A 20,957-nucleotide genomic window follows, 5' to 3' on the forward strand; every position below is an offset into this window, starting at 1 on the left:
AAAGAGAAAGGGTGATATTCAAAGAGTAATTTAACAGTTGAGGTGTTCAGCCATTTGGATTAGATGAACAATGGTTTCTCATGCAACTGTTTCTCTTCATCTTGTCTTATATATCTACTCATCAATGTATACAGTGGACAAATAAACATGCAAACAAATTGAATTAAGTTTATAATAACGGGTTCAGTAAATACAGATAAAACCAAATAAAATAGCATGGCTTTAAGGCTGGAGCAGGGAGGGCTCTCTTCACTATCTTGTATGTCACTTTTTTAAGGAAATTTTAGGCTCCATAAACAGTCAAGCTAAATTTTATTTCAGACAAAGCCAGGTATTTGAAAGAGTTTTATTTTTCCCCGTATAATACCTCTCATCAGCATTTGATAAAGAAATCATAGTTTACCATCTTCTTTTTTTTATTCCCCAGGGAATAAAATATTTTTTAATAGTATTAGACTTTAGGACAGCTGAAAAGTCTTGATAAAAGAGAGTTAAGGAAACCTACGGAAAATGCAAGATATAACAAGCAAGTGCTATCATCTTATCAGTATTCACACACTGAGAAAACACTATAAGGGACTAAGTAACTCATTCTGTACATGCAGAAAGATGAAAAGAAAGGTATGTACTCTGTTCACTACAGTCTAAGTGAGGTCTCGTATTCAAACTCTGTCCTTCCTGGTCAAAATCTCACTACAGCATGGGTCACCTGAGGACAATCACACAAAGAACTTTCTTAGGAGATTTTAAGGTTTGTTTGAATTAATATTTCTGCCACTGAATACACACATATATACTCCGTAAAATTACCTAAAAGAAGCAAGTAATCTAATCCTTATGGAATACCAAGTGCTAGGTTAGCTATAATTTTTTGTTAATTTTTTTTCTTAAAAGTACTTTTTCTCTTTAGTTACTGAAAGTATATACCTGTGCTTAGTAAATGAACAGTGTACCTAATTTTACATTAAACAGAGACACAGGGAGGTTTTTGCAGAAGTGAAAAATAGGGAGAAAACTAAGAAGAGGAGGAGGGAGTGTGTGTAAAACACGAGGTTTCCCCAAATGTGGATGTTATTTGGCTATGTGTTTGCTCCAATCATGGGATTGAAATAACCCAAAAAGTATCCTGAGAATCACTGTAAATTTACAGATTCTCTGGGTAATTTCATGTCTCCTTTCTACTAAACATGTTCTTTACTTGTCTACACCAGCAGTTCCTAAATTGCATCCCAGTAATTAATAGATTTTCCATGCAAAAATGGGTTTAGTGGTTAAATCAGTTATCAAATTAAGGATTGAAATAAGTAAAATTTTGTATTACAGGATTTTTCAGTCTTTAATTGCTAACATAGATTAAATCAGTTCAATTACCTCTTACCTCTTAGTCCCTCCCTCCCTCCTTCCCACACTTCTTCCTTTCTTTCCTACCTTCCTTCCTCCTACCCTCCCTCCCTTCCTCTCCGTGTCTTTTTCTCTCTGTCTGCCTCCCTCTCTATTTACCTGGATTACTTGGAGTAAAGTTCAGCTTTACTTCAATCCCCTCTGAAGGACACCCTTAGAGAGGGGCCACCTGTTTCTTTGACAGTGGCCAGGACTCCATTCCAGCAATGCCCTCTCCAGATAGACCATCACATTGCCTGCAGCGTGCTGGGAGCCTACAGCTCCCGCCTCCTCTACTCCATCTTTCTACTGCACCATGAGTCATAGGAGGAACTACCATCTTCTGCACCATTCCAGTACTGGGAGAAGCGAGGTTTGTTTTTAGACACAATTCATTACAGCCCCTTCTTTCTCTAGAGTTGTTGGCCAATTCCAGCACAACTCCTGCCATCCCATTAAAATTCATATTAAAACACTAAAACTTTCAAATTCACATTTGTGCTATGCACTTATAAAAGATGTTGTGAAAACAATTTTAAAGATTTCCCATCTCTCTCTTTCAATAACCTTTAAAAAGTTTGAAAAGTCTGATCTCATTATTATTTATAGAATCACTGAGTCATGAGATTCCAAATATTGAAGACACTGTGAAAACTATTGAATCTAATCTCATTTTTACAAATAGAATAAGAGAGATCCAGTATCAATGATTTAAAAGTAACTACTTGAAATATGAAAATTCCAAACCATATTGGCAACAAAGAAAAGGACGACAAAAAGGAGGATAAAGCTGGAAAATATATAAAAACAGAACAAAACCAAATAAACAAGAAACTGCGCTACATTGTATTAGTTGGTTTTCACACCACTGATAAAGACATACCTGAAACTCGGCAATTTACAGAAGAGGTTTAATGGACTCACGGTCTTATGTGACTGGGGAAGCCTCACAATCATGGTGGTAGGTAAGAAGCATGTCTCATATGAGCAGACAAGAGAAGAGAGCTTGTGCAGGGAAACTCCCCTTTTTAAAACCATCAGATCTCATGAGACTTATTCACTGTCATGAGAACAGCATGGGAAAGATCTGCCCCCATGATTCAATTATCTCCCACCAGGTCTCTCCCATAACAATGTGGGAATTATGGGAGCTACAATTCAAGATGAGATTTGGGTGAGGACACAGCCAAACCATATCAACTATCTAGGAAAGTGAACTAAAATATTAATTGTATATAAACAAAGTAAACAGAAAATCATTTAAAATATATAAAACAAATCAAATAATAAAACTGTGAAACAGATTTACTTAGTATTTGTACTTTCTTCATCTTTTCAGTTTTTGAACATATTTTTCGAGTTTAAAAGATTGTATCCAAAGTTCAGACTGCAGTCATTCTCTATAGGAGGAAAATCCAAATTCTGGGACAATCATCCTGGCTACTTTATCTATCTCGACTCTGTCAGAGAGTCACATGAGAGTCTCAATTGACTGCCAGCTGATTATAAAGAGAGTTGAAACTTTGGGTTGATGTACATAAGGGCAATGTACGTCCTTTCCTCTAAAAGGACCACAAATTCATATACATATCAGTGTGCTCTGGGTACTACTGTTTATTCTTTAGCAATTCAAAAATAATCTGTATTGGGGAGAGTTATTTCCTCTGCCCAGAAATGCTTTTCAAAAACTAATTTTACAATGTTGATAGCAGGGTCTAAGGATTATTTACAGGCAGAAGACCTTCAGAGAATTAATTTTGTTCATAGCTGAAAAACCTTTTTTTTTTTAAATCTTTTACTTCATCCCTTAATTCCCTCATGGCCACCAATGGCTTTTAAATGTCTCCGTCTCTCCCTGCTTCCTGGCGATACCTTTGGTCATTTTCCTCATTAAAAGATTTTTCTGGTCCCTCTGAGTATATTCATATCACATGATTAATCAGACCCACCTACTTCACTAATCAAAACGCCTTTCCAGGTGAAACGTTAATTAAGCCAATAGCATTCAGCATCATCTGCGAGTCAGACATTGGCTAGATAAGTGCGGGGAATGCCAGGATCTGTAAGAACCACATAAATTTGTCTTCTGGGAACTCAAAATACATTGGGACTAATTATGTAACTGAATAATTTTATACAGAGTATTATATAACTTGTTAAAAAAGAGGTATAAGGTATATAAGAGTATGTCCAACATGAAATAAACTGAAAATTTAAGAAAGGAAGTGGAATTGGTTGGTTAAGCCTGAAATAACAGATAGATTTCCTCAGTCACAACTTCGTAAATGAATGTGTTTTATGTTAGATTAAAAGAATTTCATGTTAAAAACATGGGGATAGAGATAAGTATGCTCAGATGAGAAATCACTTGTGCTAGAAGGTTATAACCAATTGTAGATATACTAAAGATGAAATGTAAAGGAAAACTGTGGCCATATTTTGGGATATGGATGAAAGTGTTTGTTGAGGACATGCTTGAGTCTAAATTGTTGCAACTTGAATTGTGGGCTGAGACCAGTAACATTGAAATCAACAGGAAGGCTGTTAGAGATGGAGAGTATCAGGCCCCACTTCAAATCTGCTGAATAAAAATCTGCATAGCATGATTCCTATGAATGTTAAAACTTGATAAACACTGGCTTAAAGGATTTGATGTCTAATAAAATTATCTATAGCCCCATTGTATCTGATAAATATTCAAAGAGTAGTTTTAATTCAGTGTAAATATATATTCCAATGTCTATAAAGTTAGCAATATACAGCTGATGCTGAAACCCTGGGAATCTCTTTATGTGTATATGTGTATGTATGTGAATGTGCATGAGTTATTGAGTGACAGGGATGAGCCATACAGTGGTGGTTCTCAAAATTGAGCAAGCAGCAGGATCACCTAGAGGCTGATAAAACACATGAGCCCCATGTCTGATTCAGTAGGTACAAGGTAAGGCCCTAAACTCTGCATTTCTGTCAAGTTCTCAAGGTGACTGCAAGGACCAACTTTTAATAATCACTGCCTTACAGAAAGATTTTTGAATAATGTGGGATTGTCTTCTAGTTTTTCTTTCTTTTTCTTGATCAAATTTTTTTTATTATACTTTAAGTTCTGAAGTACACGTGCAGATCTTGCAGGATTGTTGCATAGGTACACACATGCCATGGTGGTTTGCTGCCTCCATCCCCCTATCACCTACATCAGGCATTTCTTTCAGTGTTTTCCCTCCCCAACCTCCCCATCCCGCTAAACCTCCTCTAGCCCCCCAGCCCCCAACAGACCCCGGTGTGTGATGTTACCCTCCCTGTGTCCATGTGTTCTCATTGTTCAACACCCACCTATGAATGAGAACATGCGGTGTTTGGTTTTCTGTTCTTGCGTCAGTTTGCTGAGAATGATGGTTTCCAGATTCATCCATGTCCCTGCAAAGGACATGAACTCATTTTTTTTTATGGCTGCATAGTATTCCATGGTGTATATGTGCCACATTTTCTTTGTTCAGTCTATCATTGATGGGCATTTGGGTTGGTTCCAGGTCTTTGCTATTGTAAACAGTGCCACAATTAACATACGTGTGCTTGCTAATGTTTTCTGTTTTCCTATTTTTTGCTTTTCTCACTTAAAATCAACTTTCTTATTAAGGTTATCAACAAGCAAATTTAACTCAGTAAAGATGCCTTTAAAGGAATCGCATAGAAGTCACACATCAAGCAGATATTCTATGATGTAGTTTAGTACAATATCTAATTACAGGTATAAACACAAAAATATCAACAATAATCCCCATCAAATCACGGAACTCTTGTGCAGGTGGAAAAGCCAAACACAATGTAATGGCAGGCAGAGGACGATAGCTGATGAATTCACCATTAAGATGGATGCCAGTAGGAGACTTAAACCAATATTAGACAAACTGGGATTCAGTGGACATGAGAAACATGAGTAGGTGATGAAGATCCTGGACAGAAAAGGAATAAAATACCTAAGTTTCTCACAGATATTTAGCCTATGCACCACCACATGCCTTCATCATGACTCTAAAGACATATGGAAAATCTATTTTGCTTTGTATTATGTATTTGGATATTGTAGGGATTAAGAACACATAAGCCTTAGAAAAACCCCATTGGGATTTGAATCTTGGATCTGCTGGTTCCTGATTTTGTGAGTGTTAATAAGTTATTAAATTTTTGTTATGCCTTTTTCCCCATTTGTAAAATGGGGATAGTAGAAATACTTATCTCAGGGTTATTGAAAAATTAAATAATTAATATATGAAAAATATGAGTTCCTAGGTCATAGCATATGTTCAATAAATATTAGGTATCACCATTATTGCATATACACAGATGTTTACACACACAAGGATATAGGTATATACACATATGTCCATATACATAAGCAATCACTTATAGATGTATATATACAAGTATATAATATGTACTCACTTTCAGCATAATAATAGTAATAATTAAAAGATTTACGCAAGGAAATTACATTCAGAAGATAATAAATTAGTTTTTTCAGCCTCGTTAAAAGGCAAAATAATCAATAAAGATTTAATCAAATCTGAGAATACATTGGCTAGAAAGCTTGAGAATAATCAACAAGAGTAATTGATAAACTTCAGAGTCTATTCTTTGCAGACTCTCTTGGCCAACAAGTGCCCTGGCTCTGTCAATTTCAAAAGTCTCCTACCCAGTCATAAAATCACCTAAGTGTTTTCTTAAATATACATGTTAAATGCAGATTTGCAGATCAGGATTCAAGGAAGAGCTAAATGCGTATTACTGGGGCACCACATTTGATGTCACATAACCAGGAGGGAAGACAATAACTAAATTTCATATGATGATAATGTTGGTGAGACAGAGGCAGATTAAACTTCTTAAAGCATTCCTGAGACTAAATTCAAAATTGGTTTGGCAACCGATCTGAGATGATGAGTGGGTAGTAATGGAAAGTTGAAAACGACAAAGGCAAAGGAAATAAAGCATGTGTGTGTGGGTGATGAACTCAACACTGAACTTAGCAAACAAAACAGCAAGCAAACAAAATCCAATTTAGGTGATGGGAAGGTTGAGTCAATAAATAATGTCTGTTCTTTGAAAATCACAAAGGGTAGCAATTTCATATAAAGTCTGCCTGTATTCACCAATACCCTTCTCAGAGCACATATACATTGTTCCAAACTATTATGGAAAATAGAAGAAAAAATGCTGGTTATTTCTAGGTAGTGACCTAGATGCTTTCTTAAAAAATGAATAGAGGTGTGGAGGCAGAAAATTATACAGTATTGAAGAAACCCAGTATTTGACCTTTGAATCATGTAGGTGGGTAATAGATGAGAATGGTGGATGGAAAGCAGTGAAGAAGGCTCAGATCCTGGCCTTCTCTGAATAGGCTGGTTCTCCAGTCTCTAATGAGCCACTGACATTTTCCACACAGAGGAGTGGCATGTTCAGAAAGGGTGTTTCACTTTTAATCAGTCTCCTGGAGAGACTCCTATTGAAGACTAAGCCCCGCTCTACTATCTTCCAGTAGGACAAGAGTTCAGAAAGGAAAAAAGAGACAGATGGGAATGAATGTTAGTTGTTCTTATGAAATAAAATTATTGTAAGCACTCTGCGTTTCCCTTCTCTATTCCTTTTAATATATTATCAAGACCTGTTGTTTTAGAGAAAATTAAATCGTTCAAGACCTTATAAAATAGGACACTCATTTCATATCTTCTTTCCAGAATCAAAGGTTGATATCACAGAATGGGGTTGTTTCTCTACCCATCTAATTTATACATATCAATAATATAAATGAAGGATTATTTTACTTTAAATGTGTTAAGTCCTATCAGCAGAATTTTTAAACTGTAGCCTTAGGGTAAAGAATATGATCACTTCCTTTTATGCTCCCTAATCTCTTTTCTGTCTCCCTGACAAAAGCTCTGAAGACTATCTTGGTTGACAAATTTTCTGGGCTTAAAAAAAAAAAATAATAATACTCAGTTTTAAATGATCTGTTAATTGAGGCTGGAATGAAATTAGTCTACAATAGACAGAGAAAAAGTTACATGTTTCAGAAACGGCAGAGGCCACACAGTCACTGACCTCTCAGCTTGTGCTATCTGCTCCAACCTGTACGGCAACAGAGGGGTAACTGCACAAAAACAACACATAAAAGAGCCAAAAAAGAGAAAGAGAGCCAAAAAGAGTTATAGTTCCCTGTAACTCTGTCACTCTTTGATATCATTTTCACAAAGCAGACAGGAATAAGGAGTAAAGTATCTGTTGAATGGAAATTATTCTTTGGCATCATTTTATTTTTTATTCTTTATTGGTTCATCTAAGTGTCACTGATTCTGGCTGATCAAACATTTGGGGTGTTCCTCCCTGGCTGCACCATCTATCTCTCCAGCCCCTCTGCCATCTCTTTCATCTAGGTCCTTTATTTTTTACAAGTATTATTGAATAATGAGCTTTCATTCTTTTTTTAAACAGCCAAAGTTATGTTCCTAAAAATGAGGCATGTATCATTTCCTCTCCCTCATTGTCATTTCCAGCATTTCCATTTGCCACATGTGCAAGTGTTGCTTGTTCCCATCCTGGTCTCTGTGGCCTTCAAGCTAGCTTCCTGAGAAAATGCACATCCGAATAAGTAAGGACAAATCACGAGGCAGGGTAAAGGATGACCTGAAAATAAGGAACAAACTACTGTACATGAAGAAATTAGTCACTGAAAACTTAGGCCTATAACCATCAATAGTTTAAAGGAATTCAACCTGCAACCCCAAGAATCTGCATATGAATAAGGCCTTCACTGATTATTTTCTGACCCAAGGTACTGCTATTATTGTGGATATTGAAATGTTTTATATATAAACTATATGTCCATATGGTATCTGAGATTTTATTAAATTTTATTTGTTCATTCTGATGGTTCCTAAGGGCTGTTATAACAAAGTACTATAAATTAGGTGGCTTAAAACAACATAATATTTTTTCTCCCAGTTCTGAAAATGTGAATTCCAAAACCAGACTGTTGGCAGTGACAGGCTTTCTCTGAGATTCTGGGTAGAATCTCTCCTTGCCTTTAGCAACCTTCTGGTAAATGACTGTGAATTCAAGCCATTCCTTGGCTTGACGCGGTGTCATTCCAATCTCTGCCTCTGCCATCACACAGCATTCTTTCTATATGTCTCATTTCACATCATCTTCTCTTTTTATAAGATAACCAGTCATATTGCATTAAGAGTCTGTCCCACTCCAGAATGACCTCATCTTCATAATTTCTTGCGCAGTTATCTATTTCCAAATAAAGTCACTTTCTGAGGCAGGTACTTGGGGTTTGGACTTTAGCATATCTTTTTGCCAGATACAATTTAAAGCATAACATCCATAGTAACTTATTTTCTAGTGGTTGTCTAGTATTTAGTTTTTGACACTATAGTTTACAAAAAATTGATGTTTCAAATGCTCCAAATATATTTCAAGTTCATAAATAATTTTAAAACTTAGATAACTTTGTTTTTAACATCATTTTATTAAATATGATTGTTAGCCCAAATTAATGTTCTAGAAACATTGAAGAAATATCACAGTGGTGAATTGGGGCCTTAGATCTCTGTCTTCCAAACTATTTGTTTTCTCCAACTCTTGAATAATGTCACAAGGATTGATAATAAATGGCAATAAATAAAAGAAGTAAGGAAGAGAAAAGTATCAATAACATTGTGAAATGAGAGAACCCTACACATAGGCAGTCAGCTATATATATAAAAGGCAATTTTAGGAGAGAGATCCAAGATGGCTGATCACTAGCAGCTCGGGCACATAGCTCCCAGTGAAAGCGCAGAGAACGAGAGGACGCCACACTTTCAGACGAATATTTGTTGCTCATGGACAAGGAGACTCCCAGTGGAGGAGCCCCACGGGTCGCCAGAGCGACTCTTGTGGCCGGCGCGGTGGTTTTGCTGGCGCCTTAGCGCAGCACTTCTAGGTGCAGACTCTGGAGATTCCCGGGCAGAAAAGCACCATCAATCTTAACACTGCTGTTTTGGCCGGCGCAGTGGATTGCTCAGATTTCGGTGCTGGGAATCAAAAGCTGGACGTCCGCTCAGAGACCTAGTTAGAAAGTCGGTAATTACAAAGACAACAGAGGGATAAATATATAATGAAGAGAAGAAACCAGCTAAAAAGGCAGAGAATACACAAAATCAGAATGCCTCTCCCTCTACAGGGGATCGCAATTCCTCATCAGTAACGGAACAAGGCTTAATGGAGAACGAGTGTGTTCCAATAACAGAAGCAGGTTTCAAAATGTGGGTGATAAGAAACTTCTGTGAATTAAAAGAACTTGTTCTAACCCAATGCAAAGAAACTAAGAACCTTGAAAAAAGGTTTGACGAAATGCTAACGAGAATGGACAATTTAGAGAGGAATATAAGTGAATTGATGGAGCTGAAAAACACAACACAAGAACTTCGCGAAGCATGCACAAGTTTAAACAGTCGAATTGATCAAGCAGAAGAAAGGATATCAGAAGTCGAGGACCAGCTCAGTGAAATGAAACGAGAAGACAAGATTGGAGAAAAAAGGATGAAAAGGAATGAGCAAAGTCTCCAGGAAATATGGGACTATGTGAAAAGACCTAATTTACGTTTGATAGGTGTACCTGAATGTGATGAAGAGAATGAATCCAACTTGGAAAATACTCTTCAGGATATCATTCAGGAAAACTTTCCCAACCTGGCAAAGCAGGGTAATATTCAACTCCAGGTAATACAGAGAACACTACAAAGATATTCTTCAAGAAGACCAACCCCAAGGCACATAATTGCCAGATTTATTAGGGTTGAAATGAAGGAGAAAATACTGAGGGCAGCCAGAGAGAAAGGTCAGGTTACCCATAAAGGGAAACCTATCAGACTTACAGCAGATCTCTCAGCAGAAACCCTGCAAGCCAGAAAAGAGTGGGGACCAATATTTAATATCCTTAAAGAAAAGAACTTTCAACCCAGAATTTCATATCCAGCCAAACTAAGCTTTATGAGCGAAGGAAAAATTAAATCTTTTGTGAACAAACAAGTACTTAGAGACTTCACCACCACCAGACCTGCTTTACAAGAGCTTCTGAAAGAAGCACTACACATATAAAGGAACAATCAATATCAGCCTTTCCAAAAATATATCAAAAAGCAAAGAGCATTAACACAATGAAAAATGTACACCAACTAATGGGCAAAACAGCCAGCTAGCATCAAATGGCAGTATTAAACTTATATATATTCTAATTGGGTAAAAAGCCAAAACCCATCGGTATGCTGCATCCAGACCCATCTCACATGCAACAATACACAAAGACTCAAAACAAAGAGGAGGAAGATTTACCATCCAAACAGAGAGTAAAAATAAACAAATAAACAAAAAAGCAGGAGATGCAATTCTCGCCTCTGATAAAGTAGACTTTAAAGCAACAAAGATCAAAAGAGGCAAAGAAGGACATTACATAACGACAAAAGGATCGATGTAACAAGAAGAGCTAACGATTCTATAGATCAACCAGATAGAAAATTAACAAGGACGTCCAGGACTTGAACTCAGACCTGGAACAAGTAAACTTAATAAACATTTATAGAACTCTCCACTTCAAATACACAAAACATACATTACCACCTCACACCTAAACCAAAAGTGACTACATAATTGGAAGTAAATCACTCCTCAGTAATCGCATAGCATTTCATAGGTTTAAATGAAATATTGGTTGGCTGCTTGTTTGTTATTTTCTTCCCTGATTCCTTCCTGCCTACATCATTAAGTATAATTATTGGTATAAAAGTGGTTTTCAATACCCATTACTAAATTGCATTCTAGCCTGGGCAAGAAAGCAATACTCCCATTCTCTCTCTCTCTCTTCCTTTTTCTTCCCCTTCTTCATTCTTTTTTTTTCTTTCTTTCTAAAAACAAAAACAAAAACAAAAAAAATAATAATTCAGGAAAAAAAAGACCTATATAGATTAACCCAAAATAACATAATAGTAACAATTTAAACCTTAGTGGAAGGTACTTTAGTGTTTCTTTCTTTTTTTTTTTTTTTTGAGACAAAAAAAAAAGGCAATTTTAAAAGCTCTGTAAAAAGTCATATACCTAAAACCATCTCCCATGTCAGTCTTCTGTTACAATTAAATCTTCCTAAGAGCTTTCTGAAGACTTGTATATTTTAACTAGAATAAAACATTACATTTCTTAGACAAAAGAGGAATTAAGCAATTAGTATGTGATCGTCATCTTGTGAAGGTAGGGCTTCTATGCAATGGAATGAAAAAAATTGAAGGCTGGAAAAAAGAAGGGTCATAAAGCTTTGATGTAGTCCAGTACTGTAACCTTAGTAAAGAACTCCAAGGATACAGAAGAAATATGTGTATAAGCATTATCTGAGAGAAAATATCTGGTAGGTTGTAGTTGTATGTACTTGGACTCTCCAATATAAGGAAAACTGTGACTAGTATAGTTGTGCTTGGTTTCATCACTTTCCTAAGGTTAAATTATCCACATATCTCTTCTTTTGGAAAATTGTCACTTGAAAGCCACACACATACATAAAATTCAGTAAGTTCACAATTTAATTAACATTTTGGACCATAACACTGTTTACCCATCCGTGTGCATTGTGTTGATAAGTGGCACAACATCTAACATCTACATAGATGAAACATGAACTCTTCTCCATCCACTCATAGCATAAGACTTAGAGAGTTCCTGCCGTTAAAAAGAAAGAAAGAAAGAAAAAACCCACTGTGTTATATAACTTAACTTCTCCCCAACCAAGTATAATTATCCAAATATAATAATGATGAAACAAAAAAAACTCAAATACAAAATGGGGACCAAAACTTGAAGAGACAGCATCAAAAGATATATAGATGGCAAATAGACACATGAAAAGATGCTCAACACCCATTGGACATTAGGGAAATGCAAATCAAAGTCACAATGAGATATCACTATATACCTATTAGAATGTCTAAAATTTAAAAAAAATAACTAATCAAAACATATGTTGATACATATTTGCAGACACTTAAACACTCATATACTGAACAACAAAATATAAAGAGTGAGCCTTTTTAAAAAAAGTTTGCAATTTTGTTTGCTTTGTTTTTAAATTAAATATACATCTACCAATGATGCTGCCATTCTTATTTTTGGCATTTATCCAAAAGAAAATAGAGTATATGTACATACAAAGACTTGATTACAAATATCATAGGAGCTTTTTTGTAATAGACTCAAACTGGAACAACTCAAATGTCTACCAACCCATGAATGAATAAGCATAATATGGTATATTCATATAATAAAGGATTAGTCAGCAATGAAAAGGAATGAGCTGTTGTACTGATATACACACATGGTTGAATATTTTAAAAATTATGCAGAATGAAAGAAGCCAATGGTGAAATAGGACATGAACTGTATAATTCCATTTACATAAACTCTAGGAAATGAACAGGGGAATGGGGAGGGTGCAGAGAAGAATTATAAAAGAGCAGAAGGTAACCTGTGGTGGTGATGGATATGTTCTCTATTTTAATTTGGTTAGGTTTTCACAGGTATATAAATTTTACTAAGATTACCAAAGTGTTCACTTTCAATATGTGAAGTTAACTGTACGTCAATTTTACTTCAATAAAGTTGTTATAAAATAAGTCTGGCCGGGCATGGTGGCTCCCGCCTGTAATCCCAGCACTTTGGGAGGCCAAGGCGGGCAGGTCACTTGAGGTCAGGAGTTTGAGACCAGCCTGGCCAACATGGTGAAACCCTATCTCTACTAAAAATACAAAAATTAGCTAGAAATAGCTTGAACCTGGGAGGCAGAGGTTGTAGTGAGCTGAGATCGTGCCACTGCACGCCAGCCTGTGCAACAGAGCAAGACTCTGTCTCAAAAAAAAATAAATAAATAAACAAATAATAAATAAATAAAACAAGTCTGTTCCTATTTTGCTGGTATGACAAGCATATTGAGGATTAATCAACCTCCAATCTGTGGCCAATATTATCAAGTCAGCCTCTTAACTTTCTCTTGTATTCATCTCCTTATTTTATCTCAATATTCCCCCTTAGTTATCATATAATATCATCATAATGAAACAGATGCATGGAAGTTTAAATTAGTACAATCATTATGGAAAATAGTATGGAGGGTCCTAAAAAATAAAAATAGAACTACCATATGGTCCAGCAATCCCACTACTGGGCATGTATCTGTAAGAAATGAAATCATTATGTCCAAGAGATATCTGCACTTCCGTGTTTTTTGCAGCACTGTTCACAATAATCAAGATAGGAAGTCAACCTAAGTGTCTACCAATGTATCAAAGGATAAAGAAACTGTGATATAGATACACACTAGAATATTATTAAGCCCTATGAAAAGAAGGAGTTTCTGTCATTCGAGACAACATGGATGAAACTGAAGGACATTATGTTAAGTGAAATAAGCCAGATACAGAAATACAATTATAGCATGATCTCACTAATACTTGGAATCTTAAAAGTGCGAATTCACAGATACAGAGAGTAGAATAATGATTACCAGGTGTGGGATGGTGTGGGCAGGGTTGGGGAAGATGTTGGTCAAAGGGTGCAACATTTCAGTTAGATAAGAGTAAGTTTAAGAGATTTGTTGTATAATGTGGTGACTATAGTTAATAACAATGTATTATAGTGTTGAAGATTACTGAGAGTATATTTTAAGTGTTATCACCACAAAAAAAATAAGGATATGAAGTAATGCATATGTTAATTAGCTCAATTTAGCCATTCCACAATGTATGCATATTTCAAAATATCATGTTGTAAACCATAAATATATGCAGTTTTTATTTAATTAAAAAAAGAAATAAATCTCTTTTACAAAAAGAAAATCATATGCATGACTCTAGGCCTAACTCAAATCAGCCTTTGCGTTCCTCTCCTTCTAACCCATGCACCGTTCTGCTGAGATGGTGGGCCTTCCAGCATGCGTATTTACCTGCATCTTTCTCATTTAAAACTCTGAACTAGTTCACAGTCCTCAGGAAAGAGCTCCAGATAGCTCCTTTACCACACCCTCTCGGCCTTCCCTTAGCCCTGCATGGTTACACTTCAGGTATACAAACCACTCAAAGTGCTTTAACCATGCCTGGATCTTCCTTATTGTTACAGGTTTGTGTATAATATACTGTTACATTGGCCTAGAATTGTCCATCTCCTGACTTTTCATAATGAGTTCCTATTGGTCTTTTTTTTTTTTCTTTCCTTTCCAGAGGAAAGTAATCACAAACAAAAATCTTTTTTTTTTTGAAGGAAAAAAAGGGAAGAAAGAAAGAAAGAAAAAAAAAGAATGAAGAAGAGGAAGAAAAAGGAAGAGAAAGAGGGAGAGAGAATGGGACTATTGCTTTATTGCCCAGGCTAGAATGCAGTCTAAAAATGGGAATTGAAAACCTCTTTTATGCCAATAATTGTGCTTAACAATGGAGACAGGAAGGAATAAGGGAAGAAAATAACAAACAAGCAGCCAACCAATATTTCATCTAAACCTATGAAATGCTATGCAATTATTGAGGAGTGGTTTACTTCCAATCATGTAGTCAGTTTTGGAATAGGCGTGATATGGTACTCATAAGAATGTGTGTTTTGTGTATTTGAAGTGGAGAGTTCTATAAATGTTTATTAAGTTTACTTATTCCGGGTCTGAGTTCAAGTCCTGGATGTCCTTGTTAATTTTCTAACTCGTTGATCAGTCTAATATTAACAATGTGATGTTACAGTCTCCCACTATTATTGTGTGGGAGGCTAAGTCTCTTTATAAGTCATTAAGAACTTGTCTTATGTATCTGGGTGCTCCTGTATTGGGTGCGTGTATATTTAGGATCGTTAGCTCTTCTTGTTGCATTGATCCTTTTACCATTATGTAATGTCCTTCTTTGCCTCTTTTGATCTTTGTTGATTTAAAGTCTATTTTATCAGAGGTAAGAATTGCAAATCCTGCTTTTCATTTATTTATTTATTTTTGCTCTCCGTTTGGTTGGTAAATCTTCCTCCGTCCCTTTGTTTTGAGTCTTTGTGTGTCATTGCAAGTGAGATGGGTCTGGATACAGCGTACCGATGGGTTTTGGCTTTTTATCCAGTTAATAATATATATGAGTTTAATACTGCCATTTGATGCTAGCTGGCTGTTTTGCCCATTAGTTGATGTAAGTTCTTCATTATGTTAATGCTGTTTACTTTTTGATATATTTTTGGAATATTTTTGGAAAGGCTGATACTGGTTGTTCCTTTATATGTGTAGTGCTTCTTTCAGAAGCTCTTGTAAAGCAGGCCTGGTGATGGTGAAATCTCTAAGTACTTGCTTGTTTGCAAAAGATTTTATTTTTCCTTTGCTTGCGAAGCTTAGTTTGGCTGGATATGAAATTCTGGGTTGAAAGTTCTTTTCTTTAAGGATGTTGAATATTGGCCCCCACTCTTTTCTAGCTTGTAGGGTTTCTGCTGAGAGATCTGCTGTGAGTCTGATAGGTTTACCTTTGTGGGTAACCTGACCTTTCTCTCTGGCTGCTCTTAGTATTTTCTCCTTCGTTTCAACCCTAATGAATCTGACGATTATGTGCCTTGAGGTTGGTCTTCTTGAGGAATATCTTTGTGGTGTTCTCTGTATTACCTGGAGTTGAATATTGTCCTGCCTTACTAGGTTGGGAAAGTTTTCCTGAATAATATCCTGAAGAGTATTTTCCAACTTGGATTCATTCTCTTGGTCACATTCAGGTACACCTATCAAACGTAGATTAGGTCTTTTCACATAGTCCCATATTTCTTGGAGACTTTGCCGATTCCTTTTTATCCTTTTTTTCTCTAATCTTGACTTCTCATTTTATTTCATTAAGTTGGTCTTCGACCTCTGATATCCTTTCTTCTGCTTGATCAATTCGACTGTTAAAACTTGTGCATACTTTGCAAAGTTCTCGTGTTGTGTTTTTCAGCTCCATTAATTCACTTATATTCCTCTCTAAATTGTCTATTCTCGTTAGGATTTCATCAAACCTTTTTTCAAAGTTCTTAGTTTCTTTGCATTGGGTTAGAACAAATTCTTTTAATTCACAGAAGTTTCTTATTATCCACCTTCTGAAGCCTACTTCTGTTAATGGAATGCACTCGTTCTCCATCAGGCCTTGTTCCATTTCTGATGAGGAACTGTGATCCCCTGTAGAGGGAGAGGCATTCTGATTTTGGGTATTCTCAGCCTTTTTACGCTGGTTTCTTCCCATCATTATAAATTTATCCACCTGTTGTCTTTGCGATTACTGACTTTCAAATTAGGTTTCTGAGTGGACGTCCAACTTGTTGATTCCCAGTACCGAAATCTGAGCAATCCACTGTGCCGGCCAAAACAGCGGTGTTAAGACTGATGGTGCTTTTCTGCTGGGGAATCTCCCTTCTTGAGTCCGTCCTTCAATCAGCTGAATAGGCGACTCTGTCTTCCTGGAGCTCCAAACAACATCGGCCAAAAGGGGACCCAGTCCCGCTCACTCTACACCAAGAACTGCTGCGCCGGCCACAAGAGTCGCGCTGGCGACCTGTAGGGCTCCTCCGCTGGGAATTTCCTGGTCCATGAGCAACAAAAATTCGTCTGAAAGTGTGGCGTCCTCTCATTCTCTGCACTTTCACTGAGAGCTACGATCCCGAGCTGCTAGTGATCAGCCATCTTGGATCTCTCTCCCTCCCTATTGGTCTTTCAACTCAGCTTCACATTCTCCTCCTTACTTCCAGAGTCAATTGTTCTAAGTACTGTTTTTGTACCTTAAACATACATTTACAATTGCACCTATCCCCTATATCTTCAGCATTATATTTAGGAATTATAATGAGATGTTCGAAGAAAGTCTGTCACTTTTTTTTTTTTAATTGTACAACACAGGAAGCTTTATTCATCCACTGCTGCTGCAAAGAGAGGCTGGGAGGCTCACTCACTTTAATATGGTGTCCTCTTGGGCTTCTGCCAATTCTTTGGCAATCCGTTTCAGTTCATCCTGCTGCTGCTTCTCCTCTGCCGCTGCTTCTCCTCTGCCACTATCCTCCTCTCCTCTTCTGCCCGAGGTTTTAGGTAACTGTAGTGCATGGCTCCGCAGGCCATGCTGAGGAACAAGAAGGAGTAGCAGCCGAGCTTGATTAGCAAAGACACCTGCACCATCTTGTCCCTGACCTTCGCACCAGAAGCACAACCCGCAGACCTAGGAGGACGCCGTGCAAGCCCGCAAAGCACTTGAGGCAAAGGCAGAGCTAGGAGGACGCATACGCTAGCGGCGAGAGAGCAGAGGTGGGAAGGTCTGTCACTTTTAATCACTTCATCGCTAGCACTAGTGTCTGACACTGAGCTGTCAATGACTATTTACTCAACTGAATTAACTGCTGAACATAGCAAAAGGCTTATGGGTCTATTTAGTCAGGCATTAACTGCTTACGTAAGTTCCACAGAAAACCCTGGTTGAAGTTGGTAACCTCAACAATAAGAAGGACACTTTATATTCTTGTGTCTATTTCTAGAAGTTACACATATAATTAGCTTCTTCTACCTCTCCTTAACATAATGTGAAATAGTCCAGGCAGCTTCCAGGAGATCCACTGTGTTGCTTGAGGGTAGGGTAAGAGGTTGCCCCAGTCCAGGTTAGAAGTCAGTGCTTAGAAACTATTAAAAATCAAGTTTTTCTTGGAAAGTGCCCCAGCTTCCAGGAGATCCACTGTGTTGCTTGAGGGTAGGGTAAGAAGGTTGCCCTAGTCCAGGTTAGAAGTCAGTGCTTAGAAACTATTAAAAATCAAGTTTTTCTTGGACAGTCCATCTTTACAAGTAGCAGAAATTCAGAGTATTTTAAATAGTTGCCAAGGAAATACATTTCAGAGTAATGTGTTTTTATTCTATAGGAATTGATAAAAGAAGGGCAAGACCCGGAAGTGGCAAATCTGGTCTTCCATATTCTTCAATCCTCTTGATATTGTTTAAAAGATAATAATTATATTTTCCCTCACCTTGCTTTTCTTGTATAAACAAACATATGCATGTCTAATGAAAACAATGTGGTTTCTAAAAAAATATAAGCCAATATTAAAGAATCTGTGTCCTTGAATATAATTCTATTAATGATGTCTAAACATTGGGAAGAAATATCAACATTTGACTTATGCAGGGATATATTGATGTTAAAAATACACATATAAAACTATTATTTTTTTATAACTCTTAGCCTCTATAGAGTATTATTCAATACTCACATAAAATTTGAAACACTTCAAAAGTAGATTCAAAGTTTTATTCTCTTATGCTGCCATGAACATATATCATAGAACATATATGAATAGAATAAAGTATCTTGGGCCGGGCGCGGTGGCTCAAGCCTGTAATCCCAGCACTTTGGGAGGCCGAGGCGGGTGGATCACGAGGTCAAGAGATCGAGACCATCCTGGTCAACATTGTGAAACCCCGTCTCTACTAATACAAAAAAATTAGCTGGGCATGGTGGCGCGTGCCTGTAATCCCAGCTACTCAGGAAGCTGAGGCAGGAGAATTGCCTGAACCCAGGAGGCGGAGGTTGCGGTGAGCCGAGATCGCGCCATTGCACTCCAGCCTGGGTAACGAGAGCGAAACTCCGTTTCAAAAAAAAAAAAAAAAAAAAAAAAAAAAAAAAAGTATCTTGTACATTTTGAGTAGAAAATCTCAGTACTCAGTATCACTCTGTTCCGAGAAGTAAACATATCCTCAAACTCCATTTCACTAAGTTATAAGCTTCTGTAATACAATCGGTTTATAATTTAGGGACTCTCTAAAAGGCTTTCAATAATTATCTTTAAATATGACAGTCACAAGACATGAGTGGGTGTTTAGTAATTAGTTATGTACATGCAATCTGATTACAAAATCCAAGACAAATTCTAAAACAAGCCTCTTATATAGAAAAAGTTCAGTTTTATAAGTTTCCTATGTCAGTACCAATATCCATTCTAACTCCTTCCTACCACCACCATGACTACCACAGTATGATTCAGGCAGCCCTACAGACAGACAGTAATCCAGTGACTCTTAATCCTCTTGCTATTCTTGGATACCCAAAATTTCATAACTACTTTCCTTGCAATGGAACAAAGACTATGCTTCTAGAACTCCTTATATTAGCTAGGAATGGTGTGATTAGGAGATGAAAGAATTCATACAAAATTACAGCTAACTGATTCATCTTACTTTTTTATTTTCACTTAAGAAATGATAAAAGGCAGTGAATGCCAGAGACTTAGGTCCCAAAACTGAAGGATTTGTGCCTGTTCACCTTAGACATCTTCTTGGATGTCTTTGATCTGAGTCACCTGAGCTGTACTGACTAGGGGAGGAGGAAAAATTAACAGTCCTCATGTCCTCCAGCTTCAAGGCCAGCACTCTTTTTATCCTAAAATACAGATTGTATTTCTTAGTTCAAACAGAAAAGAGGCCTCCATACTTGATAGTAAATAGAATTAAAATCTTAGCAATAATAAATTTAATCCTAATTAAACAAAATGCCTCTTTTATTTTGTACCGAGACTTTCAGTGGAAATAAATAAAAGCTGTAAGGAGATTTAACAATGCTCAAGAATTTCTTGCTAAGTTCTTCTCTAGTGCTGAAAAGTCCATTTGATAGCAAGCAGAACCTATCTGCTTCGTATCATCTAGACATATTATTGCCAAATGTGAGTAACTATTTAACCACCTCCAAACTTTACAATGCAATTTTTGGTGTATCATACATATGCTAAATATAGTCAAAATATTTACTTATATTTCTGTCAGGATAAATTTACTTTACTGAAAACATTGTTGAAAGCGGAAGGCAGTGTGAACATTTTTTCCTTTCCTAATTTCAGTAAGACTATGATATGTATTCTGGACATTTCTGTAGGCACCTATTTCCCTGATCTCAAAGGAATTCAAAAGTCACAATAGGGAATATTTTCATATCTACCCGTAGAATTTAAGAACAGTGAGCAATGTCTAAAGTTATTTATATATGTATATATTCTAAAATTATATATATATATGTAACTACATAATATAAGTTAAACATCTTAATTTCCAGTAAATCATGTATTCCATTAGTTGAAAGTAAAAAAGTGAAAGTTCCAAAAAGTGGCAAAGATACTTCCTTTTTCTGTCTCCATATACACACACAACATTGAAACTAACTAATCTCTACCTTCTCAGCAGGTTAAAGATGGGTTTCTCATTTAGAAAGGACTAGAGGATCCTTTATGACATACTTTTCTGTGATTTACATATTCTCATTATTTTATTTTTATCACAATAATCTTCTGTCATATCTGTTCAAGTTATAGGTCTTCCCATAGAAAGAAATGCCTACCTCTAACAGAAACTAAGTAGAAGACAGAGTTTTCCACCCAAGGAGAGTGTAGAGGCAGAAAAACACTGGGTATGAACTTGACGAGTTACATTTAAGGCAGTTCCTCACTATATCACTGCAGTATTAGCCTTAAAAAATAGTATTTAAAGATTGAGAATTTTTTTGAGTTGAGGA

General features: G+C 36.5%; 1 protein-coding gene and 1 pseudogene across 3 annotated transcripts in view; both read right to left on the reverse strand.

Moving 5' to 3' along the window:
* TRPC4 (transient receptor potential cation channel subfamily C member 4) overlaps window positions 1–20,957 on the reverse strand; it is a 216,182-nt gene that overhangs the window by 58,801 nt on the left and 136,424 nt on the right. The window lies entirely within an intron of this gene.
* On the reverse strand, window positions 17,370–17,593 carry LOC110568703 (ATP synthase subunit e, mitochondrial-like; annotated as a pseudogene).

This window comes from Aotus nancymaae, unplaced genomic scaffold, assembly GCF_030222135.1.
Source record: "Aotus nancymaae isolate 86718 unplaced genomic scaffold, 86718_ANA_hifiasm-v0.15.2.pri h1tg000043l, whole genome shotgun sequence".
NCBI lineage: Eukaryota > Metazoa > Chordata > Mammalia > Primates > Aotidae > Aotus > Aotus nancymaae.